The sequence below is a fragment of the Pseudorasbora parva genome, chromosome 2 (assembly GCF_024679245.1).
Source record: "Pseudorasbora parva isolate DD20220531a chromosome 2, ASM2467924v1, whole genome shotgun sequence".
In the NCBI taxonomy this organism is placed as follows: Eukaryota; Metazoa; Chordata; class Actinopteri; order Cypriniformes; family Gobionidae; genus Pseudorasbora; species Pseudorasbora parva.
Window position 1 is genome coordinate 43,960,197 of NC_090173.1, and position 25,993 is coordinate 43,986,189.

The 25,993-nt window shown below is 37.0% G+C and overlaps 1 protein-coding gene across 4 annotated transcripts in view; it reads left to right on the plus strand.

Moving 5' to 3' along the window:
• rhbdf1a (rhomboid 5 homolog 1a (Drosophila)) overlaps positions 1-25,993 on the plus strand; it is an 83,340-nt gene that overhangs the window by 7,913 nt on the left and 49,434 nt on the right. For 2 of the 4 annotated variants that reach the window (XM_067421119.1, XM_067421137.1), the window contains exon 1: positions 18,058-18,445. The exons of 1 other annotated variant lie outside the window; for it this stretch is intronic. The gene's annotated coding sequence lies outside the window, so the exon portion shown is untranslated. Of the gene's footprint in view, positions 1-18,057; positions 18,446-25,993 lie in introns of those variants that run through there. One more of the 4 variants, XM_067421146.1, reaches the window with a different exon arrangement.

Sequence of the window (25,993 nt, forward strand, 5' to 3'; positions counted from 1 at the left end):
TCTTGTTTTTAATGGAAGAAAGAAAGTCGTTTGGTTTGGAACAACATGAGGGTGAGTAAATGATGACAGTATTAAAATGTTTATCCCTTTATGAACAGAGTCTTGTGAGCTGTAATTATTAGTAAAAAAGAAAATGGTGAGATTGGAAAGCACATCTAAATTAGTGAAACTTAGGGAGCATTAGTGAATTAGGGAGCATTAGTGAATCAAAACACTTGACACTCTGCTTATAAAGGAAGATATATCATTTCCTTTGAGCAAACCTCTTCCTTGTGTGTCAAATGGAAATGGGTTTAAACATTAAGCAGTGGAAGCTACTCAAGTCTCTGGCTAAGTAAGTTCAAACAAATCCTTGGTGAAATATGAGGTCAGATAATGGAGACGGTGGGAGTGTTGTTTTCTCTGGCATACTCTACTCTGTTTGCCTCACAGACCCTCTGCTAAATTTAACCTGATATCTTTGTCAGCTGACATGCGGATCCAGGAATTACTAATCAGAGCCTCCATAGTTTCTTTGGCTCTTTTCCTTCATTCAAAGTTCCCTCTCCTTCTATTTCTCCCTCTACCACCTGCTTGCTGTCTTACTCATATATTGCTCCCTCTAACTCATCACATTTTGCTTTGTGATTCTTTGAAACTCCTTTCTGACAGTTCCTTTCTGCTTCAAAAAGTTCAAAAGATGCTGTATTTTCTGCTTCCCAGACTCCAGAAATAAAACTCTGTCTAATATATCTTCTTCTTGGTTGAGAATCTCTGTTATTTCGGGAGAAAGGGGGACATAAACATTGTGGCAGTAGCATGTGGCAGTTGAAATATGTGGAATGCTGTCAGATCTTAATTTAGCTACACTGCTAAAATGGCTTAATTTTAAATTAAACACGTTTAATACTTTTGCAACTTGCTGACTTCAGACAGATGTGAGACATTTGAATACACGACCACCCACATTTACATCAACTCCCAACTTAGGGCCTGGTTACATAATGTTTTCAACTAAAAATAACTTTTTACACGTTTTGGCCGTTCTTTTAAGCGACAACCACATTTTGGTGGAATGCAAACGGGTTTCAACGTGGCAGTTTTTGACAATTATACCATTATCGACTCAAATTAGTGAAAATTATTACGCAATGCGCATGTGTGTGTTTAGTCTATATCCGTGTAGTGTTTCTTTACAAAGTGACATCGCCAACTACTGGCCTGGCATGAATAATACAGCACTTTTAGTTACACAGATCCATGTAACATAATTTTTCATCAATGATGTCAATCATTTTGACAACTTTGTCATGTATGCAAAAAAAAAATCACAAAAGGAACAAAGGATTTAGTATATAACTGTAAATAATTTAATTTTAATAATTTATAAGAGATGTTGAAATCTTGAGATATAACCATTCGGATTTTAGTAGGAAAAAAATTAATTCATAAAAGTCATATGTTATCATGTGATCCCACACAATTAGGTGATTTCTCCATTTCAAAAATGATTCTGAGTGTGTTATAGTGCGTTCCTAAGGCACCAATTTCCAAATTGCAGTAACATGGCCTGCGGTTGTCGTAGGAGAAGCCACACTGCAGGACTGTGCCTCAACTTCGGACACTGGCAGAATTTCATCAGAGGCAAAATTTGATCGCAATGGTAATTGGCAGTTTGCGAACATGTCAAGCAAGCGCTCGAAGACTACAGATTTTGGCTTAAGATCAGAGGAATCTTTTAGTATTCACAAATTTGTCCCAGTTAAATTGTAGCCAAAATTGAACAAATTGTACTGTCTTTCTTCAAGTGGCTTTCTTATGACTAGTTTGCTATGCGACCATCACTGTGGCTTGTTGATCGTTTTGCAATCTGTAACCGTGGAGATCCACTTTTGCGATAGGACAGGAAGCGTGATGTTGAGACGCTTGACGTCACCCATAGTCAGTTACACTCTTGATGGTTTGAAGTTTAACCCTTTGCGGTGTGCTTTTGCCTGCATTAAAGGATAAAAAATCTCTTAGGCTTATTTTTCTTAGGCTTAAATCTCTTAGGCTTAAAAATCTCTTATTTTTTTCTATAGGTTTGAATAACAAAATAAAGGCACAGATCCTTCCCGCTTTAAATGCACATTGCCTGCCATGCACAGTGCTTTGCTATCTGTTGACCTAACTTTTTTGTAACTCTTTAAAGCATTAAAATCAATCTGTTACCATTGTGATATGTATATTACAATTTGTATGTTTGTAATATTTTGAATATATATTATGCAGCCTGTTATTCAATACATGTAATACAAAGAGTAAAATGTGTAGAATACATCAAACCTTCTGTGTCCTTAGTTCAGAAGGGGTGATAGGAGCTTTTGGGAAACCTGTTTGGAACTTTTTGCAAATCTATTTAGAGCTGCAAGTGGGACAAAAAGTGCACATTTCATCTTTAATATAGAGCCTGGTGTGGTTTGTAACTACTTTCCTAACTGATAGAGGATCAGCTCTCCACATTGATGGAGTGGGTGTGAAATGTCTGTGGCTTTCAAGATTAGAACGCAGTGAATAGCTAGTGTGAAAACTTCCACATGCAGCCTCCATGATTTCTTTCAGCTCTGTTCTCCTTTGCTCACAGCTACTTTATCACAGCTATACACATTTTTTGTTAAGCTGTAAGAAAGATGAGGCTAAAATTAGGATCTGCCACAATATTCCCACTTTGTTCCAGGTCATCATGCCAAAAGATAGTGTTTATTCTTTCTCACTCTCACCACCTGGCATTGTGGGATAACTGTTCTTGGCAAATGCTCTCCACTGAAAGCCAGTTTAGAAAGCAGGATGAAAGATCCCTCAAGGGAAATATCTCTCCCTAGTCAAACTCAATTTCTTTAATTAAACCTATCGTAATTTTAAGCTCATTAATGTTTAAAGGGACCCTGGTGGTGTTGTGTGGGAAGGTGTCAGGTGTTGGGCGGCTGTGCGGTAGGGAAAGGCGGGATTTTCCGGGGTACTCTGAGGGTGGGATCCGTGGCTCATGTGAAAGCCAAACAGCTGGAAGACACGATCATGCTTATTCATTCATCTGCGGGTTGCGGGTGCTCCTAATGGAACAGAGGTAAACAATATTGCTAGAATATGAGGTGAACAAGACCAGAAAAACTGCTTTTCTTATTTTATGATGCCTGTTTACAGTTCACTGTCATCTCATGTTGTGGTGTTCTTTAAATGAAACCTCTTTTCCATAAAGCTCATAGAAACCATGTTTGTCAAGTTCTAAAAATAACTAATGCTCTATATTCCAAGTCGGTAACACTTTAGAATAATGGTCAGTTATTAATAGATAACTATGCAGGAAGTAATGCAGGAGTAGAACTACATTAACACTTCAGCTACTACTATTAAATAATGTATAATATAGAAACAAGCTGAAATAATCAGTAAGTGACATCGAATTTAGGAGATAGTTCCTTATTAAGTAATCAATAATTACTGACTGATATTAGCCTCATTAATAACTATTAAAGGGGTGGTTGCATGCGATTTCACTTTTTTAACTTTAGTTAGTGTGTAATGTTGCTGCTTGAGCAAAGTTACAGCGCTGATACTTCAATGCAAACGGAGATATTGTCTTTTAAAGTTTATTGCCTACAAAAACGTCCGGTTTGGTCTACAATGAGCTTCTTCTTGGGTTGGTGACATCATAAACCCTTGCTATTAACATAAACACTGCCCCAGATGTGACTTCTGCCCTTTGAAACTACATTTGGCCATCTAACCAATCTATGACCATTGCGTTTTTCGGAGGGATGGGCTTCATAGAAGCAGGAAGCAAACGAGCCGTTCAAAGGACAGCGGAGACAGCGGTGTGGAATAAAGGTCAAATATAAGAAAAATATGGCGTTTAAAAAAAATAAAGAAGTATTAAGACGTTATTCTGCACCCTATAAACGCAACCAGAAAAAACCCCACTGAACCACCCCTTTAACTAATGACCAATTATCACATTATTGTGAATCTGAGATGTAATTAATCATATTCTTTACTCTGAATAAGTCATAAACTGCATCACTAATTACTTAAGTGTTAACTAGTCATTATGCATGAGCTACAAGTGATCTGGACCAATATTTTAAAGTGGAAAATAGGTTTTTTCACTTTAAAATAATGGTCCAGATCACCAGTAGCCCTTGAAGAGTGATTGGGTACTTTAGTAATTAGTGATGCATTTTATGACTTATTCAGAGTAACAAAGGACATCTTTTAAGAACTACTAGTGATCTACTAACAATGTTTTCCACGTTAAACTAATGGTCCAGATCACTAGAAGTTCCTGAATAATGACTAGGTAACACTTAAGTAATTAGTGATGCATTTTGTGACCACATTGAGAGTAAAAAAAGACAATTTATCACATCTCAGACTTGTTAATGTTGTGATTAATTAAATAGTAATTCTTTATATTTTTTCCTTGTTACATATTAGTTATTAGTGACGCCAGTCTCATTCAGTAATTATTAATTACATACTAAGGAACTATCTTAGTCCTGAATTCAATATTACTTATACTGATTAGTTCAGCTTGTTTCTATATTAGGTAATAGTAGTAGCTGAAGTGTTATTGTAGTGCTACTCATTAGTCCTGCAATGCTTCCTGCATAGTTATCTATTAATAATGGCCCTTATTCTAAAGTGTTACTTTCAAGTCTTTTAAAGCCATTTGGACTTTGTGTGAGGAAAAGACAAAAATTCAAGTTGTTTCAGATCCAAAATCACATTTACAATCACTTTCAGAGCTTGTCATCCCAAAAAAATCATTATATATTTCATGTGCCGTAACAGAAAACATTGTGCTGGTCTGATATGTGAGAAGGGATTAAGAATGGTCTTTTGTGAATTACGAGCTCTATGGTTTATTATACACTCTTAAAAATAAAGATCTTCATTATCATTGATGGTTCCATAAAGAACCTTTAAAATCTATAGAATCTTTCCAATGCATAAATTGTTATTTATAGTGAAAAGGGTTCAAATGCTCTTCGCATAAGAAAAGTGGGTTCTTTTAAGAACTGTTCACTGAAATATTCTTTGAGGAACCCAAAATTGTTCTTCATTGTACTGCTGCAAAAACACCCTTTATTTGAACCTTTATTTTTATGCTTTTCATAAATACAATAGCATGTTTGGAACATCATTAAGTTGAGTAAATTATGAATTAGAATAACAAATTGTTTTACCAGGGCTGAACAAAATTCATTTTCTACACCTGGACCCTCCTGACATGCAGCTGTAGAAAATTATTTACACACTGTATTGATTGACCACATTATGTTCCCTGACACAAAAAGGCCTCTCTTTCTGGCTGTGCTGTGTTATGCTTCTGAACAGCCTCCTTGATCGCAGTCTAAAGCTCTGCCATCAGACAGCTGCTATTAAGCAGGAAGACAGATCGGTCTGGACTTTACTGATCCTGCACTCAAAAAAAATGATTCTAGCTGTTTGCTGAGTTTATTTAAATAAAATAAGCTGAAACAACACAAATCTTTAGTTTTTTACTTAAGTGTCATTTTACTTGATTTTATTAAGTTAAATGAAATAAAATGTGTTAAATATTAAGTTAACCTAAACAATTTGTGTTTAGACTACATGAATCATTTATGTTGCGCTGACTGAACTGGGCAGTGTATTTCTAGTTCCCAGCATGCTTTGCATAGGGATGTCTCAAGAGAGTGTATGTTAAAATGAAGTGCTGTTTAATGTATTTTTAGTGAAGGGAAAGACCTGTTAATGTTTTCATGTTATATTTGACAGTTATATTTGACATTTAAAAGTTATGTTGTGTTCATTTTTTTTTTGTTTTGAGGTTACCATTATCGTGAAGTGTAGATCTTGTGGTTAAGCTATGCTGTTCTGAAACTGTGCTAATGCCAGTGATGAGAGATGCTTTACTTGATTATATACTTGCATGTTAGCAATAGATCAAGTGTTGTTGACTAGTGGTTGAAATTTTGATTCATTTACGAGAGTCGTTCATTTTCAGGTCGTTCACCAAAATGATTTGTTCAGATTCGTTCATTGATTCGTTCAGTAACATTTTTTAAATATTACATAAATATGACTGCAGGTGAAGAAAAAGAGTGTTTTATGTGTAATGTCTTAAGTCAACGAACATATTTACTTACAAAAAAACTGGTTTGGCTTTATTAAAATGTGCATAATCTACTCATTAAATAAAATAAGCCTAAATAAGTGGTTCAGATGGCCAATGTTTTCTTGCATGATTAACATTTAATTGTTTGGTCAGACATTTAGACATTCATATATCTGGGATTATGGTAAACATGGGGTTATAAACATGAGATTTGTCTATAACTGTGCTTTGCATCCGTTTTCTGCTGATTGCTGAACGAGACTGACACACATGCTAAATTGAGGTATAGCCTAGTTCGTTCACGAACGAGATCTCTCTCTCGTTCAGACTCAAAACAGCAACTCGGTCAGTGAAGTTCGTTTAGTAGCTCAGAATGCTATTTACTGACGTGACACACAAGATCTTTTAAACCAGGCCACTGTCACATTTTTTATTTGTTTTACAGTTTTTAGAGAAGTGCATGACATGACTCAAACGTAATGAAGTGACATGGTTCAAACATAAAATAAAATACAAACACACTTTACTTTACTCTGTAGTAATCATTTAACCATCAACCTGCATTATTACACTGTTTTCATTACAGTGGTAAAGTGTACATTTCTTTCTTTGCTGCAAATATGCCACCTACACGAGCTGAGATGTTCGCTATCAGTATCCTTCAACAACTGGTTCATTTCATTCACGAACGACATTTCTCGTTCAGAGTCAAGGGGGTAATCTAGCGCTCGGAAAGCGTTCCACTCATTGGGGCGGCCATTGCTAACCAAGCCATCACCTGCTGTTAGCATCCCATTGACTCCCATTCATTTTTGAGTCACTTTGACAGTGAATAACTTTACATCAGAGGCGTTTAAAGACTCCATTTGTCCATTGTTTATTTCTAAAGAAACACGACAATGCATAAAAGGCTCCGTTACCTTGTATCTTACACTATCGCCCCGTAGAAGCTGTTTTTGTAAAAATCGGCTAACTATTGCGTCATAACCAATGCGACTCTGTCGCACAGTTGAGAAATTACCGTATAGACCTGAGGAGACGCTCGCAGGCAATCTTTTACTGTCTATGAGACAGTCGGGGGGACGTGGAGATATAAAGTCTGATAAAGTCAAGGGAGAAGAATGGGGAGAAGCCCATAGTGAGCCAAAAGCAACGGGAGAAAATATTTAAACAACGGGATTCAGCTTTCCCTTTCCACAACTAGAAGACTTACAGCTGTCAGACAGGTTGCTCACGTCACATCTACGTCCTCAAGCTCAGTCTGAGCCTGCGCAGTTCGCTCAGCCATCAGGAAGTGAGTGCTCCTTTACTGACATCACTTAACGCCGTAGAAGGCAATGGGATAGCTCCGTCCATTTCTTTTACTGTCTATGTTCAGAGTCAGACTCAAAGCCTCTCGGTCAGTAAAGGGAGTATTCGTTCACTGAAGTCAACAAATCACATGCTCCGTCACATCTCATACTCAAACGATATTGGCTTGAGGTTTTGTCATTCTTTGACAGAATGAAACAGTCAACAGAGCTTCATGTGACGCAGCTCCCATAGAATACATATGGGCATCAGTTCTATCCCTCTCTATCCTACTTTATCTAAATGGATTGACATAAAATAATTTAGTCAAAACTACCAGTGACGCTATACCTTTTTTTCTAATAGTGGCAAACCTGCGTGCATTTCATATCTCAATATTTTTGTATTTACTTTTATTTTCTACTGAAAAAATTGTGTGAATAAATAATGACATAATACTCATTTTATGGTGAACTATCTCTAATTTGCTTGGTCTACAGATACAAAATACAGGATTTGCTGACATAAGATTGCGATGAGTTCATTTTTTGTTTTTGTTTAAATCATGGATTGAGGTTTGGTTAGACAAAATGGTAAGTGTGGAATGTAAACGGCTGTTCTTGCTATTGATTGCAGTTTTACCATAATGATATGGTTTCCTGCCAGTGGTGTGTGAGGGAAGTAACATGCGACTGAAGTAGACCAGAGGCTATTGCATCAGCAGAGTTTCAGAGGCACTGCAAGGCTATTTGATATAAAAAGTTACACTTATAGAATCCTGGAATGTATTATTTTTCCTTAGTCACCAGATTCAGATTTGTCAAGGTGTTTTCAATCTAATGCTGGAATTATAGTCAAAATGTAAGCATACTGATCTGGAGTTCTGATGGAGATTACTAAGATTTTTTTCTTATTGATTAAATTAGTTGATTATTGTGTTTTGATTTTGAATGCTAATATTTGGCACAGCAGAGGAAGACCATGAGAAAAGATCAGTCAAACCCATCTGAAAACCTTTAATTTCACCCTATGCTCTCTTACACAGCCCTTTTTCAATCCCTTAAGTGTCATGTGAAGAATATCAAATTGTCTCTCTCCATATGTCCTTTCTTTTTGCCCTCAGTAATCCAGGACAAAAATACTCAAGACTTCAGAAGTTAGGTTTGCTCCCGCAGCTTTGTGGATGGTTAACACCAGAGGAAATCCTTTATTGCTTGTCTGACTCCCTGTGTTCCTCTGTTAAAAGTGGGTCTTGTGCTCAGCTCTTTTATCTGGAACTGATTGATGGGAGTTTCCACAGAGCTTGAGTGCTCTCCCAGCTTCACTGCAGTCTAATCGGAGGCCGTGCCTTGCCCTCAGCCCTCCCTCTGCTTCTTCTGTGACCCAGAGGAGTATTTCAGAATCTATTCGTTACTACTGGCCGATGGTAGAGCAATCAGATGTTCCCCATGAGCCTCCTTCATCACAATGAGAATTTCACTTATTTAAGTTCTGTATGTCATATTTGTTCAGCAAGGTTTACTTCACCCAAAAATTCTGCCATTATTCAGGAATCCTGAATTATTCATCTGTTCAGCAGAATATCTAAGCTGCCTTTTTTTCATAGAAAGAAAATAGATGGTGATTTATACTGTAAATTTCTAGAAAAAGTGTTCGCTTGCAAAACATTTGCATTCCCCTTAGGGTGCATTTATACTTGGCATGTTTGTTTCGATTAAAACGAACCCTGGTGCGATTGCTCTGTTAGTGCATTTCATTTGAACATGTGAACGCTGCCATCCAAACCCTGGTGCACACCAAACAAGTGGACCGAGAAGAATGCTGAAAAGATGGGTCCAACGCAACATGGACCAAAGACATGTAAACAAACCAAAACAGTTGAGACCCTAAAACTGACATAAGGCTCACGCATATTGGTAGTCGCAATGTTGGCCATTACAGTTAATTACAGGTAGCCTATCAGAATAACTGCCACTGTTTTGAGTTTTCACAAGTTACCAGCTGGTCAAAATACCATCATAAGCAGAGGTGGACAAAGTATGCAACTCTATTACTTGAGTAAAAGTAAAAGTACTACTGGTCAAATATTACTCCAAGTGAAAGTTGTACAAATAGATTTTTACTCAAGTAAAAGTACAGAAGTATTTTTTTTCAAAAGTACTTAAGTATAAAAGTAAATTTCCTTTTTTATGCCATTGTTATTATTTTATTATTGTTGTATAAATGCACACTATCATCATGGTTAAAGCCATTCAGTGATGCTCCATCTGACATACTACTATACGACTAACTTAAACTAATTTAAATACTTGTATATAAGTTACAAAGCTCTTTACAAAGCTGCTGTCACTTTAAGGCCAAATGCACGGATCCAATACACTGATACACATCTGATATTCTCCCAACTTTACTCTTCTCTTTCTCCCAGATGTTTATATTTTTAATATTTTATAAGACATGCACCAAGTGTATGCCAACTAAACTAATCTTGATTTTTTTTTAAAACTGAAATATACTTTCAAAGTATGGCTATAGGTGCACACACTTGTGCCTAAGAACTGTCTTCTTCCATTTTGCTATGAACTGATCAGTGTTCAAAAAAAGTTGGGGAAATGTATATGACCCTATAAGAGTGATTCCTGACAGACTGTCTGAAATAACAACACCAAAAAAAACCTTTTAAAGATGGAAAAAATCATCCACCGACTTTCAGAGCTGCTACAGAAACGACTTTCGACCTTGATAGAAATGTAGTGGAGTAACAAGTACAATATTTGTCTTTCAAATGTAGTGAAGTAAAAGTAAAAGTATCCTGAAAAAATTATACTCCAGTAAAGTACAGATACTCAAAAAGTGTACTTAAGTACAGTGCTCAAGTAAATGTACTTAGCTACTGTCCACCTCTGATCATAAGCTATATGCACACACAACAAGCACATTTATTCCAGCAAAGAGCATTGTTTTGGATGTTCACTAAGTTCCATCTCAAAATTGGCAATACGTCATAAAAGCTGTCCAATCAGGTTGTGAAAGTATCCTTATACCTTTAGGTTTGGTATCTTTTAGTTTGGTGATAAAACTGCAAATCTGGACACTAATCAAACCAGGACTAAATGTTTTGGGGGTTTTTTTTGGTCCGGACAACTACAAGTGTGAACGCACCCTTAGAAACTTTTGCTTGCAAAAACACTGAAATATAGTTTTGTCAGGTCCATTAAGTCAAATAACACGTTTGACAATAAAAATGATTTAAATCATTTTTATTGAATTAATTAAAATCAGTTGATGAATTCTGAATAAAATTTTGTTTTGGCGGTATGGCTCTGTTCAGGGAGTGACCTTTCATGAGCACCATTAAACAGCAGCGCGTCAGAGGACAGCAGCAGCATTAGGGAACGCTCTCACAGTTTGGGACTGGGAGAGCTTAACTATTAAAGCTACACTGTGTGATATTTCCCCCCATCTAGCGGTGAAAATGTATATGACCATCCAGTGAATAATAGTTTCTGTTCCTCTCAATTCTGATTTCGTTTTAACTCCTACGGTGGCTGATTTAGTCCAAGATTAACATGGCAATCCCCCTCTTCACATTCGACACGGTGCCATCGAGTGTTAAAACGCGAAAGCCGAAGCTTGAATTTACGGGTATGTCCCTCTTTGGCTAATGTACTTTCAAGATGGAGCGGCAACATTGCGACCGGCATTCGGACTCATCCGTATGTATTTTCAATGGCATATTATAAACTTACGAGAATACTTTATTACTTGAAATAAGTAAATATACATTAATGAGCACATATATTTTTGAAAGAACTAAGTGTTTTTAGCTAAGAATAAACTAAAAAAGTTACACAGTGTAGCTTTAAAGTAGTAAGAGCGAACTGAAGTTTAAGCCCTAGTTTTAAATAGGGCGCCCTGTTTTAGGCAACCCAGCAGCGAGGAAAGTTAAAACAGCTGATGAGACAGCGTTGTTGCCAAATAGCGTTAGCAGCGTCTTGACTACTTGGTCTGCTGGAACTGATGCTGCCGCTTAATTTTTACCTCCCACCTCATATTGTTTAAATCACCAAAGTTTTGCTACTGAATGCAAAGTTTCTTGATCTTAAGTATTGAAATATAAATTTCCTTATTTATTTCTGACCATCACAATGTCCCTTTATGGACTTCATCTTTGCACTTTTGATACAATTCTTCTCCTGCTTAAAATCTAATTTATGTCTGCACTCAACTGAAAATATTCAGTAGCAATGTTTTTGGCCCCAAGATGCACAAGAACCAATAACTTTTGACATCATACAAAGCCTAGCATGAAGTGTCTTGAAGATGCATGCAAGTATGAATAACATTTGAACATCATGTAATGAACCATAGAAAAGTGCAGCTTGGACATTGTGCAAAACATCTTTTGTGGTAGAGGTTTGGAATGATATATGGGCCATTAAATTATGACTCCAGTGAAACTATTCCTATAAATTAATTTCTACATCAGGACAATATGGTCTTGACATCCAAAATCATTTACAGTATAAACAGTTAGTATGTTATGATTATTATACACTAAGTTTTAGGGCGTTCGCGCAGGTTTGGTTTGATTTAAAAGGAACTCTTGAATAAGTATGAACACTGCCATCCGAACCCTGGTGCGCCCCAAAAAAGTGGACAGAGACCCCTGAAAAGATGGGTCTCGATCTGCTTCCAAACAAAGTCTGGTGCGGTTCGACTAAAATATGAATGTAACACAGACCAAATACATGTAAATATATCTAAAAACAGGACATGATGTCACAAGATGTGAACCTAAAAAGGACTGAATGCTCAAGCATACCTACGACATACCTGTCGTAGTCACAATGTTGCCCATTACAGTGTCTCCTCACAGCAGATATTCGTTTAGGTGTGTGATGGAGGGATTCCAGGAGTGTTCAGCTCCATAACATCATGTGTATGCACTCATCATTTAGCCCAGAAGAAAGCTTTTTTTTTTTGTTCCATTGCAAAATATACATAAAAAAGCCTGAGTTTTTTTCTCGCTAACTCTCTCTTTGGGCATTTTGTTCGCACTCAACTTAAAATATTCAATATTCTGAATTCTAAAACCAACCTACTGCACTGTAAAAAATGTTGGTTGTTTTTTGTTGGTTTAACTTAAAAAAGTAAGTAACCTGGTTGCCTTAAAATTTTAAGTTTATTGAAATTAAAAATTTGAGTAGATACAATGAAGGAAATTTGTTTAATAAATAGAAACTCAAAATATTTTTATATCTGAACCACATAAAAAAATGATAAATCATGAAAATAGCACAATTTGACATGTTTCACTGCATCATCAGAAATAAAACACACACAATTACCCAATATGCTTAAAAAAATATTTTAATAATATTTTAATAAAGGTTGTCAAATCTTCATTGTATTAACTCAAAATTTCAATTTCAATGAACTCAAAATTTTAAGGCAACCAGGTAACTTTTTTTCTAAATATTTTTTTAAAGTGTGCAATAAAAATAACTTCATGTAATGTAGTATAATATCTGTAATCCACTGTCAGTCTAAGAAATGTTGGAGGTGTGACATTTGCCCTTGTGGTGCCAAAGGCACATCGCTTGTCGCAACGGCTGGCCCAAATCCAACATTTGCTAATCCAGCGATTAGCATATGGCTTTGTATCAGTAGAAACCCTGGAGTATATTCAAATGATTGGGCTTTCCCCCCTCTTATCCCCCTGAGACAAGAGATTTATGCATTTTATTTCTGGAAAAATTCCTGCTATGATGCAAATGGACGATATTTACATCATAGGAGGAATGTTTGGCCAAAGGCTAAAGACTACAGCCAGCAGAGGGAGCCATTTCCGCATGTTTTGAACCCACGCATGGGGGATGGGAGATCACACTCAGCTAGCTGGGAGAGCTCAGGTCGCAGCTACAGTCACTCATTTAAACGGAGCTATGGTGAGCAATGTAAGTCTTTTAACTTCTCAAATTACTTTCTATGAAAGTTAAGCTTGCAAAGGCATGAACTGAAACGCGCCAGACTGAGCTCGCGTTGTGAATGTATGCCGCGAGTGTAGTCGTGATTACCTCAGCTCTCATCACGAGAGCTCATTTATCTGACTCCTGCAGTTAGTGCTCAGTGCTGTGATACTCGCGCGGTGACTCACTCATTATATTGAACACACACGTTCAGTTTTTAATTGTAGTGTCTTCTCCAACTTAGTCACAGTAATCAAGTTGGTGGCTTTGGGAGTGGCCTAACAGGGCAGCGAAGCATTCTGGGAATTGTAGTCTTTCATCCCCATGAGACAAAAATACATTTTCTGTCTTTTCTCAGTCTAGAAGACACCAAATTCAAAAATAATTTCACATTTCTACTACATTGATGACCCAGTTTAAATACAGATTCATCTTCCCAGCGCTGAAGTAACCCTTTAAGTTCCTCTGAAATTTAGTGTTTGAAGTGTCTGATACCTGCCATATTCCCCATGGGATAAAAAAACCTGAAACAGTCATGAGAGGATCTTTTTTGGCCAGAAGCAGGGTAGAAACTCAAGCCAAACTGTAATATCCTGAGAAACCTACCTGGATTGTGCACTTGTCATCACCATTTGAGTCCAAAGGATTTCAGCAACTAAACCTCTCCACTCAAGGCTCCCTATGGATATGAAATTGCACAGAAAACATTCTCCGCCATAAAGAAGAAACTTTTTGTTCTGGAAAACAGCAGTTTGAAATTACTTCTAACACTTGTACAGGGGTTTTATTTGTACTTCAAAAGCAGTATTATGAAAATATGTTTTTGTTTTGTGTTCAAAATGGGGAAAATCACTCTTATAAAATGATCAGTGACCTGCACCTTATACACTGTGTAAGACATACAAGTTATGGTGTCACCAAAGTTGAAGTAGGCACTGATCAGGACAATGATTTTATGTGGACTGTCCACATAAAATCATTGTCCTGATCAGTGCCTACTTCAACTTTGGTGACACCATAACTTGTCTTACAATAGGTAATAAGGTCATGTGGATAAGTGAACATGCAAGCCTTACAGCCACTCTGGAAAGTCCCCGAAGGCAAACGCAGGAAGAATCTCAACAATGTTATGAGAAAATGGAATGCTATGCATGTCAATGCAGTCTCTTTGTCTTGAGTTTGAACTCTAGACTTTAGGAGGAACCTGCTGTCCAGAATTAACATCCCCAAGCCTCATTCTGCTGTTTAAGGGCCGAAAGGGAACTGACATCAGAATGGATATTTTCCAAACTGACACATCATGACAATCACAAGTGCTTCTTTATTTTTTTACCTGGCTTTCTCTTGGTGTTATTCATGTTTAATCAGTTTAATCATTGCATTCATTGGAATTCAATGTAACTGGGGTGAATTTGTGAATGTCAGTAATTCTTCCCTGATTAATCATTTACTAAAACATTCAGTGAAGATAGTGTGAATTCATATTCAGAATTCTCTTTAAATACAGCCTATACTTTTTCCAAAATATTTTTTTTTATCCTATTTTATATTCCCCTGGTGGCTTAGTTTAATGTCATAATTTAACAGTAGTTATGGCTGCCAATGCATGTTGCTACATTTACTTTCACATTGCTGTAAAATCTTTGTAAAGAAAGAACTGTGTAACACTGCAGAAACAATGTATTAGACTTGTAAATGACTTTGGATTTGGTGCCTGAAATAAACACCACTGGACTGTCTAAGAAAAAAAAAGGAAGCCTAAGTTTGGAAAATTGTACTTAGTTTAAAAAAATGTACATGAAGCAGTATGCAACTATAATCATTTGAAATACTCAATGGCTAAGCTATACCAGATAAAGAGCCTTATAGGGAGCCACAGAGTAATGGTGTTATAGGGATATGCCTATAGATGAGAAAGGAGTGAATGAAAATCAAAATGAATTCAAATACTAATGTAAATATTGTGCACCAGAGAAAACAGTGGTGCTTTTGGAAAATACATTTCATCATACAAAATTTTACTTGATGAGTCCCTAAAAATGCATTAGCGATATTCTTGCATATAACTTATACATGTCACCCTTGCCAGGGTATATGCCACAAACAGCAGATCTCCAGAATACTCTGTCATTGGGCATTCTTTCCAGCTGGTTGCAGGTGTAGCCCATCTTGGTGATGTCAGCCTCAAGGTCACAATATCAGGTTTCTTGGATGGCCTCGTTTCACTTTCCTCAGGGGTTCCACATATTGGCTGGCGGTTTACGCCAATTGACGTTGTGTCCTATCCAGCCCCATCTTCTCTTCCTTATTTCTTCTTCAGGCCAGTGGATCTGGAGAATCGTTCTGAGACTCAAGATGTTGATGAAGGTTTGGACCTTCCTGGTGGTAATCTTCGTCATCCTCCAGGTTTCAGCTCCATACAGCAACACTGACTTCATGTTAGAGTAGATATTTGCTGTCAAGGACATGTCTTTGGAGCTCCAGATGTTCTTGAGCTGTATGAAGGCCTCTCTTGCGTTGCCAATCCTTGACATCTGCGTCTGTGTTCCCTGGTTGGTCAACATTGCTGCCCAGGTAGGTGAAGAACTGGTCTTCTTCCAGGGCACTTCCATTCAGCATGACTGGATCCTTGCTTTTGGATTCTAACTTGAGGGTCTTGGTCTTATCTTGGCTGCGTTTATACACTCGAAGTCTTAAAGTGCCACTATTATGCTATTTTAAAGTTCCTTAATTTAGGTCTCTAACAACAGGTTTAAATGCAGGCATCAAAGGTCAAAAACACTTACATTTTCTCATATTATACATTGCACATCACCACAACGTACGACTCGGTAGAGGAATCAGTATGTTATACGCAACATCAAAGGTAATTTTCAAAAATCTATAATAGAGGCACTTTAATGCACAGATCTGATCTTTTGTCCCACCTGTTTGCATTTAATTTAGATGTGACTGGTATCCAATATCTGTTTTTATATATTAATTTCCACCGACACTGTAAAAAATTATATGTTCAGTAAGTTATGATGACAAATTTACATTGTTTTAACTCATCAAAATAAGTTAAGATATGTTAAACTTTTTTTTTGGGAATGGCCTCAAAGGGCAGCGAAGCATTCTGGGAATTGTAGTCTTTCATTCCCATGAGACAAAAATACATTTTCTGTCTTTTCTTAGTCTAGAAGGCACCAAATTCAAAAATAATTTCACATTTCTACTACATTGATAACCCAGTTTAAATACAGATTCATCTTCCCAGCGCTGAAGTACCCCTTTAAAGGCTTTCATGGATGTCTGTGGCACAAAATCTGACTGAACATATAGCTACAAGAAAAATAATGCTAATTTTGTTTGTTAGTGCGGTTAGATTTCATTTATCTGAATTATTTAGAAGGAATTGATAAGAGAGAGAGAGAGAGATTGAGAGTCTGTGAGTGTAAATTACCTGTATATGTTAGCTAATATTGAAGCTTGTTCGTTTATTCACAAAATCACCTCATTGCTGAGAAATAGCCTATAAAAGCTTTCAGGAGTGAAGCTGTTTTATTATATTCACAGGCAATTGAAAACCAGTTTCTATATATGCTCCTGAATGTTTATCTGTGTGTGCAGTTTCTAAACTATGAAGTTTCCACCTCAGTATAAAAAAATATTTCTGGGCAAATGTGTCGTTGAGGTCAATCTGAGATACAATTGTTGTTTGCTGTGTGTATGCCTGGGTACACTTCTTATTGTGGTTTTTACAGAATTGAATGAGTGCACTAGATAATCTCAAAGGTTTTTGACACTATAGCCACTTAATAATATTATGTTTTTCTAGTAATGTAACACATTTCTAACAATTAACTAACAGACTGACAGTCAGTCTGAAACAAACACTGTGATACAAAAAGTAAATAGGCCCAGTGCTGTTGTACTGTCTGTATTAGCACTCTTGCCCCCAGTTCCCCATACAAGTCTTAAGCTATAGTCCTACTAAAATGGATGTTTAAACCGTTTTAACTGAAAGCTACTTGCACTGACATAGCCTTAATATATGTCAGTGCCATTGTTTTGTCTCAAGATGCACACAAGTAATGTTTTTTTTTTTTTTCAAAGACACATTTATAAAATCTACTCAAATGCCCCAATTGAACCAAATCCTAATCCTAGCCGTCTTTGAAACTGGGCCTTTGAATGGTGGATGAGCATGAGGGCTGCATAACTTATAAAATAAGTAGGCTAAAACACAGTTGTTTTTTATAATGTAGGCCTACACAAATTTGCACAATGTGCCTGACAGAATAGTAGCATATGAGTAGCCTAATATAAAACAAATCTAGCCTAATATTCTTCTATTAGAAGAAAGTAAGAAGACTGTGATTAGCTACTCATGTGTGTCTGAATATCTGATCATGTGCTCATCCACACCCTTTTACCTAAATGAGTTTCTGTCACAAAGAGTTACTTTTTAAACCCACACAGCAACTAAACAACTAGTCCCTAAAAATATCTCACGACTGTAGTAACAGTTGAGAGGTATTCATAAACTCATGTCCTGTCTTTAACACGCTTCCCTGCTTAGTCATGGCTGCGCACACACACACACACACACACACACACACGCACACACACACACACACACACACACACACACACACACACACTGTGAGTCTCTGCGCCTCCCAGTGTGTGTACGCGCACCAATCGGCCACGCACTTGACTGACTCTCGGTCGACACGGGCGGGGCTCCCGGTCTATGAAACTGAATTACCGGCAGACCAAAACTAAACTTACCCGAGCCGAGCGCTTCTCTCAGTGTGTCGTGCGTGCGTGGGAATGTACTCGCCGCTGCGTGGGAACAATCATACGAACTGCTCTACAATGTCTTAACATTGGATTTTATCACCGAGAGCCTCAAGAAGACTAAGACACTTTGACATCTGCAGCTGTTTATCTTTTGCGCTGCCTTTTTAACGTTGGACAAAATGAAATAAACATCTGCATACCGGCGATATTTCACAGGGATCTGGAGATTTCAGCTGTTAATATTTCCCCCCGCTTCGAAGTGCTTGTGAATCTAATAAGGGTAGGTGATCATTTCGTTCGTAACGATTCATTTTCAGTCTTTGCTCTGTAGCCTATACGGCAATGAACATGCCGGTGCGTCTTCTTGAGATCAAATCGATGCATCCGTGTCATTATAATGCATCATAGAGTTTTAAAGAATACATACTGGATTTACCATATCGTTTCATAGTGGTTTCTTGCCATATTTGAATTGGGTGTATTTCAATTCTAGACGAAAAGGATGTGTAGCCTACCAGAATTTGAACTTGATGTTGAGTGTGTGTATGTGTGTTTTTAAATCACGAGACATTCGCATGTCGCGAAGGCGCGTGTGCTGTTCCGTATTTACGACTTCATCCTACATTAGTCCAGTTTACTTCTTAATCACCCTATTCAGTAATATTACAAACCTCATGGTGGTTTGAAGGTCTTGCCAATAGATCTGTTTAACGTTGCATTTGTTGTCAAAGGGCCAATCTTTGAGACGAATGGCCACTGTGTGTTTTCCATACCATGTCTTATCAATTCGCTTATTTAGGCTACTGCACTGGCCACTGTAATATGATGACGTCAGTACGATTGTTATTGATGCACCGCCCCTGTTGAGTAGGCTACCTCTATTTTTTAGAAGCAATTTGGTCTGTTCAAATTAACCAAAGGCCGCTGCTGGCCTCGTGTGCATTGCGCTTTTTTATGTGGGGTTGTAAATAAATAATGATAAATCATAAATAAAATGTGAAAAATGTGAATTAATTAGTATATTAATGGATTAAAGGTGCACTATGTAGTATTTTTGTAGTAAAATATCCAAAAACCACTAGGCCATTGTCATATTTTGTTCAGTTGAGTTCTTACAATATCCCAAATATATTTGTAAATTTGTAAATTGTGAGAAAATTGCTATTTTAACCAAGGAGCCGGGACGTCTGAGCATAGCGTCTGAGTGAGTTGCCTTGTCAGTTGCGTGTCACAGCAGCCGCACACAGATGTCATAACATTATATTAAACACACTTAAATGTATCTAATATGATAAACAGAGCTGCGTTACCTCATACTCATGACCGGTAAAGCGGAAATAGCGCCCGCGACTGTGTCCAGTCATGCTTCATACTACAGTAACGTTAATAACCGCATCCATTAACATGAGTCTTATCCCGATTCTTTTCCACTGCCTATGAGGTGAAGGCCACATGTCCCAAGATTCTGCGCTCAAGCTTGGCGTCATCAAACTATGTGTCATCAAACTACACCTTTGTTTTGAATAGGCGCCCTCTAATGGACGGAAAAAAATTACATAGTGCAGCTTTACTTACCCATCTTTAATATTGATTTGGAACATAAAAACATTGTCTGTTGTTGCTGTTGTTTTATGTGTCAGCCTTCTGGTCTTCGGTTGTGTCGTCTGCTTGTGTCATCCTGTTTTCATCTCAGTTTTATGCTTTATAAGTTACTACTGTCAGTAAACGCTCTGCAACACATTTTACAGATTTTTTTTTTTAAATAATGAGTTTTATAAAACTTTTAGATGCATTTATCATTCTGCTCTAAGCAAAGTCTTTGTGGTTCAAGTTTGTTATTTGTCATAATATTGAAAGCATAAAAGCACTGTTGTGTTAAAGCATTACATGTAAAGTAAGTTACATATTCAGATTACTTTTTTATCTAGTAATGCATTACTTTAAAATTTACAACAAAATAGTTTATTTTTCAAATACGTTTTTTTTGACGAGTTTACATCTCGCAATTCTGGCTTTTTTCTCACAATTTCTCAAATTCTTTTTTCAAAATTGTGAATAAAATCGGAAAAAAAATGTAACTCTTTTTCTCAGAATAGTGAGTTTAAATCTCACAATTCTGACTTTATATCTCGCAATTACGAGCTTACATCATGCAATTCTGAGAAAATAATTCATAATTGTGAGATAAAAAGTCACAATTACCTTTTTGTGTTTTCATGTGGCGGAAACAAGCTTCCATAAAAACAGATTCAGTATTCCTCAAAATGAGTAAAAACATTGGATATTAATATTAGATTATTCTGAATATTACGCAAACCTGCAATAATTAAATATTATAAAAAACACAAATATACTTTATGCATTTAATCTCACTTTATTAACCAATGTTTTTGCTTCTCAACTGTGATGATCCAATTCAACCGTACCAATAAGTCAAAATGACTTTAGTTAAACATAAGGTTTGAGATGTGCCCTCTTCTTTGCAGGTGTGAATTTTCATTTCCTTCAGCCCTTTAAGGCTTTAGGGGCCTTTACATTTGCCAAAAATAAAAAAAAATTGGTTTTAAAAAAAACAAGTAAGCAAGCCCAGTGATGTGAGAAAATTTAGCACAAAAGTAATGTAATGTTTAAGGGACTAACGCAATAATGTAGTAAGGCATTACTTTTAAAAGTAACTTTCCCCACCAGTGCATAAAACTGAGCTAAATGCACAACAGGGTAGATGACACAAATAGATCAACAGCAATAGCACTAAAGAGACAATTTGCCCAATTTGGCACCAATAGAATGCCATCATTTTTGGAATAAAGCCTTCCATAATCAAAAGAACAAGGTAACATAGAGAGTGACAGAACGAGACAACATAAACAAAGAATACACATCAATATACTAATTTATCTAAACAAGTATGCGATGACTGTAGACTGATAGATGTATAGTACAAAGCAGTCAACCTCATACACAGTTAATGTAAAAAGTTCGCTTCAGACAGGCTTCCAAGGCACAATAATGTCATATCTAAATATCTAAAAACCAGTTCTATGGGAGCACAACTAGCTGAATATTTAATGATTGTGGTACAAATTAAGATCCATATGCCATACTTCCTGCATGGCAGCCCTTTTCAGGTTTCAAAACACAGCCTGCATGTTAGCCTTTTAGGGGGTGTGTGCCGCTCCAGGCCATGCTTGTGTGTTTTGAAGAGGCATTTACTGTGCTGCATCTAATTTAGTACCCCTGTGAAACATTATAGCTGATGTTTCCCATGCATATACACAAGAGATAGTTAAGAATACAAGTAGTTATTTGATTGGGCGGGCTAGAGCTTCTATTCTGAAGTGTGTGCTGTGCGAGGTGTCCCTGGCCTATGGCCACGTCCCACTCCAGCTTGTGCTCACAATGTTTTTGAAACATTATCTCATTCAGAGGATCATCATTCATGGTGATGTAACAAGCCCGATTAAGCAGGCCTTCGATCGGCTGTCGTCATTATGTGTCGCAGGTGCGCTCCAACTGGGCTCTAGGTCGGCACAGTAGGGATAGGACAAGGGGAGGATAGTGCTGGAGTATGCCGCAGGTGTCTGTAAGTAATGGAGAATAGTGGTCATGTGTGGATGAGTCACACAGCAGTCTGTGTGTCTGTCTGACTGTCTGTCAAGCCAAGAGTGGATCGCTTTCATTACTTTCGGTTTTGTTTTCTAGCAAACTTCCCAATTTAAAAGATATTTCTGGCAGATAAATTGTTTAGTGGTGTGTGTAATTTCTGCCAAATTGCACTCTGTTTGTTTTAATGGCCTGACTGGGCCGGACATAACGACATTGGTTCAATCAGCGGTTTATCAAAAAATGGTAGAAAGCAGAGTGTTTGACGCTGACAGCAGTTTGCAGCGCTAAAGCAACTTAAAGTCATTGATTTTCAATTACATGCACTTTCTGTCAATCCAAATGAATCCAATCCGATTTCAGATACTGAAAGTTTTGATCATATGAATGAACCCTAAACCTTGCTATCCGATTCACGTTCGTTGTGCATTTGCATTACATGTATTTTGAACATAACCTCCAAAAATCCTGGTGAAAGCTAGAGCGATATCACCAGAGCTACTGCGAGCAATATTATAGTTTTTGCCTGGTGGGCATGTCTAAAACGAAAGCTGACATATATTTACATATACCGCCTCGTCCATTGACCACGATGAGAGTTAAATAACATTTGTTGTTTTGAATCCAATTAAGAAATAAAAGCCAGATTCAGGTGTTTACATGCTTATTTCTTTCCTGTTGATCAGATTATTTCAGGTCCACAATACTAATCAAAAATCTAATTTGGATTGAGCTCAAAATCGCATTGAATATTTCATGAAGCCTACTTGGTCCAATTGAGTCATCAGTCCAGTAACTAACAGGTTGTTTGGTTTCATGTAAACATATGTAATGAGAGTTTGCCATTTATAGTGCAAGCAAAAAACAAGCACAGAACACAGTGACCTCCAGTAATTTAATCGCTATCAGTATGAACGACCTTTACGTTTCAGTTGCTTTCCAAAATACAGCTATGCTCAGTTTATATATATGTTGTTATTGTGGTCTGGTCTGAAACTCAAAGGTGTGACTCTGTGGCCATGTGTTCTTTTTTTCTTCAAACAGTTCCTTTTGAGTAGGAAAGAGCACATCTGAGGACTGAATAGTGTCATATAGATTTAGCATGGGTTGTTAAATTATATTAAGGCCATCCTTTATCACCGCAGATAAATCTAGAGAACCGTATAACCATTTCTTTAGTACATTGGTGGTCTTGTGGTTGACTATAACAGCCACGATTGCAAAACAACAAGGGAGGTTTGAAGGTAATAGAGTGTGCTGGTATTTTACTATCAGCAATATTTAAATAACTAAGTTCTTCCTGTTATGTGTCAAATAGACACATTTATGTTGACTTTTGTTTTTAAAGTATTAGTATTGCTTACAGAAAGACATGTTAACTTACTTGTTTGGCAAGCCTGGTGTCAATTAAAGTAGCTTTTCCCCACAGCTCTAATGCTAAAAGTTTCATATTTTTAAAGAAGCAATATTTGATTTGTGTCAGAGTAGTTGGGAACGTCCCAGCCTAACACCTCCCTCATCGGAAGTGGCCTTCATTAGCACACCACTTTGTTTATTTTTCTTTTTGGATGAACTTTTAGAAACATGCAGTGCCTGTTTGGGTTCAGGGAATAAATGAATGTACCTTTTATAATCAAAATTGCAACTCCGTGCCAGAGGAAGTATTAACAGGAGCATGATCTCATGTGGTTTCCTTTTACTTGATTAACTTGACCTCAAAGTAGCAATGAACTCTCTATTTTTTTTTGGCAGCGTATTCTTAAATTTAATCATGCACTAACTACTAATATTAACGTTATCTAAAAATACCTGCAAGTATATATTATAAATGTGGCGGCACAGAAGGTAAACACAGATAATTATAGGCATTATGTGAGAAAACAATCATAAATCGCATGGAGAACTGTGCATACATAGTCAGGCAAGAGAGTCTATGCTACATTTCACACCTATATTTTATATTTCAGCACATTTTATTTGTCAAGAATGCGCTACTCAATCATATTCTGATGTGTTTGCTGAGTGAAAAAAAGATTCTGGTCTTTGAAATATTCTATGTGTGTATATTGGCGCATAAATCATGTTCTCTTAAAATGTAACTTCTGTGTGTCTTGCCAGTTTCAGGTGTTGTTTGATTTGTGGAGATCTGACAGATTGTGACTTGCTGTTGAATCTTTCTCTCTAACTATGACGCAGTGCTGTTGCAGCTCTCTACATCAACGAGATTCAGATGCCTTTACCTCTGCTGTCACTCCTGTCCTGATGTGCACAGCTACAGGCCTAACGGGCTAATCAAACTTTAATGAGCAAAGAGGGTTTCTGAATGAGCAGGCGAGGGTTCATTAAGTCCAGACAGTGCTGCTGGTGTGAATTGATGTGCACAATTGTGTAATTTTCGATGTCTTTGGTAATGTGTGGGTGTTTCCACAGGAAGGACATTGATCAGTATAGTGTCTTGGGTTATGTTTTTCCTTCTATTTAGATTAAAGTCATCATTTAATCATTTACAAATTACAGCTGCTTCAATCTGTTATTTAAGAAAAAATTCAGCATTTCTGGTTACCAACATAAGGTATATTTTTCATGGGATGCTGGTTGCTGGTGGACCAGTAAAACCAGAACAGTTTTGTTTGAGAGCAGCATGACTATGGACCAACAGGCTTTTGGTTTATGTTGGATTTTTCAGCAAGGTGTACCCATCATACATTTTGCAATGAGGGCTAATGTGTTAGATATTTCGGGTTAGATTTGAATGTTTTTCATATGAAACACATGTTCCTCATCTTGTGAGCCTTGCTCTCATGATGTCTTCACTTTAGAGGCCTGTGGATAACATCAGGCAGATGGATTGAGTGACTGTAGGGAGCTTCCTGTTGGGCTGGTTGACTTGCTGTCAATGCCAAATTTAGATACAATATAAATATACACATTTTAAATGGACAAAAAGGTCTAGCATCATCAGGTCAGCCCATTTAGGCCACAGTGGTGGTTCCTGTTATATACAATGTTTTCAGTGGGTCCTCTCTACACACAGTGCCACTGCATTTCCCTATCACACATTGTTAAGAGATTCAACAAAGTGTAATGGTGCACTGAATTAATCAGTTAATGTTGAGTGTGCATGAACACAATTATACTTTATTTAACGTCCGAAATTTCCGAATGAAAAAAAAAATAGCGACAGATAATTTTTTCCATATTGTGATGTACATTTGAGTGTAACAGATTAACAGAAATGAAAAAATACAGGTTGGTGATTTGGTTCTATCCATCGTTTTTTGATGGATTTGGACATCACACTCAAAAGTGAATGTGTGCTTTGAAGTCTATTATGGTTGGTGGAAGACTTAAACAAACCAAATGATCGGAGAAATCCAGCATTCGTCACTTGAGAGAAGTTTGTCATTTTTTATTTACGGAGTTGTGTCATGTTGAATAAAATTAATATGAGGGATTATCAACTGTTCGCTATTAACTAACTATTAACTGTTTATTACTTAGTAAGGTAGTTGTAAAATTTAGGTATTGGGTAGGATTAGAGGATGTAGAATATTTTCATGCAGTTTAAGGCATTATTATGTGCTTTATAAGTACTAATAAACAGCCAATACTGTATTAGTAATATGCATGCTAATAATAAGCAACTAGTTGTTTATGAGGAAACTGACTTGTGACCAAACAAATGTAAGCTAAATCTACACACCTAATGTGCATCCTTTGTTCTTGATAATGTTGCTCTTAAGCAAGTGCTAAAAAGCTTAAGGTAAATGAAACTGTCCAGCATATAAGCTAGAAATCACTAACCCTAAAGCACATGCTGTATTTACAATTTCTGAGTATGTAAACTTCCTAGAGGACTTGAACACATCTTAAGTTCTCTTTGAAATTATATTGTGCCCTAGCAGTTAACTTTTCCTGAGAAGCTATTCCATAAGCCACCCCATCCTACTTCTATTACTATCTGTCTGCATATGAATTTGGGGGATGCAATCCTTCTTCCCTTGGAATGTAAAAATGTCTATTTTAGACATCAAAATACAGTGAAAAATCACTATTGCCGGCCTAATCCAGCAGGCAGCAGTTTATATTGGGTCTTGGGCTGTTGTTTTGTCTCATCTGTAGTTAGGCCTGTGTGCAAATATTATTGCAGTGCCACTTTTAAATAGGTCGGCCAGCTCGCCCGTCTCTATCTTTAGCATACAGTGTGGCATGAGTCTGAGGAGGC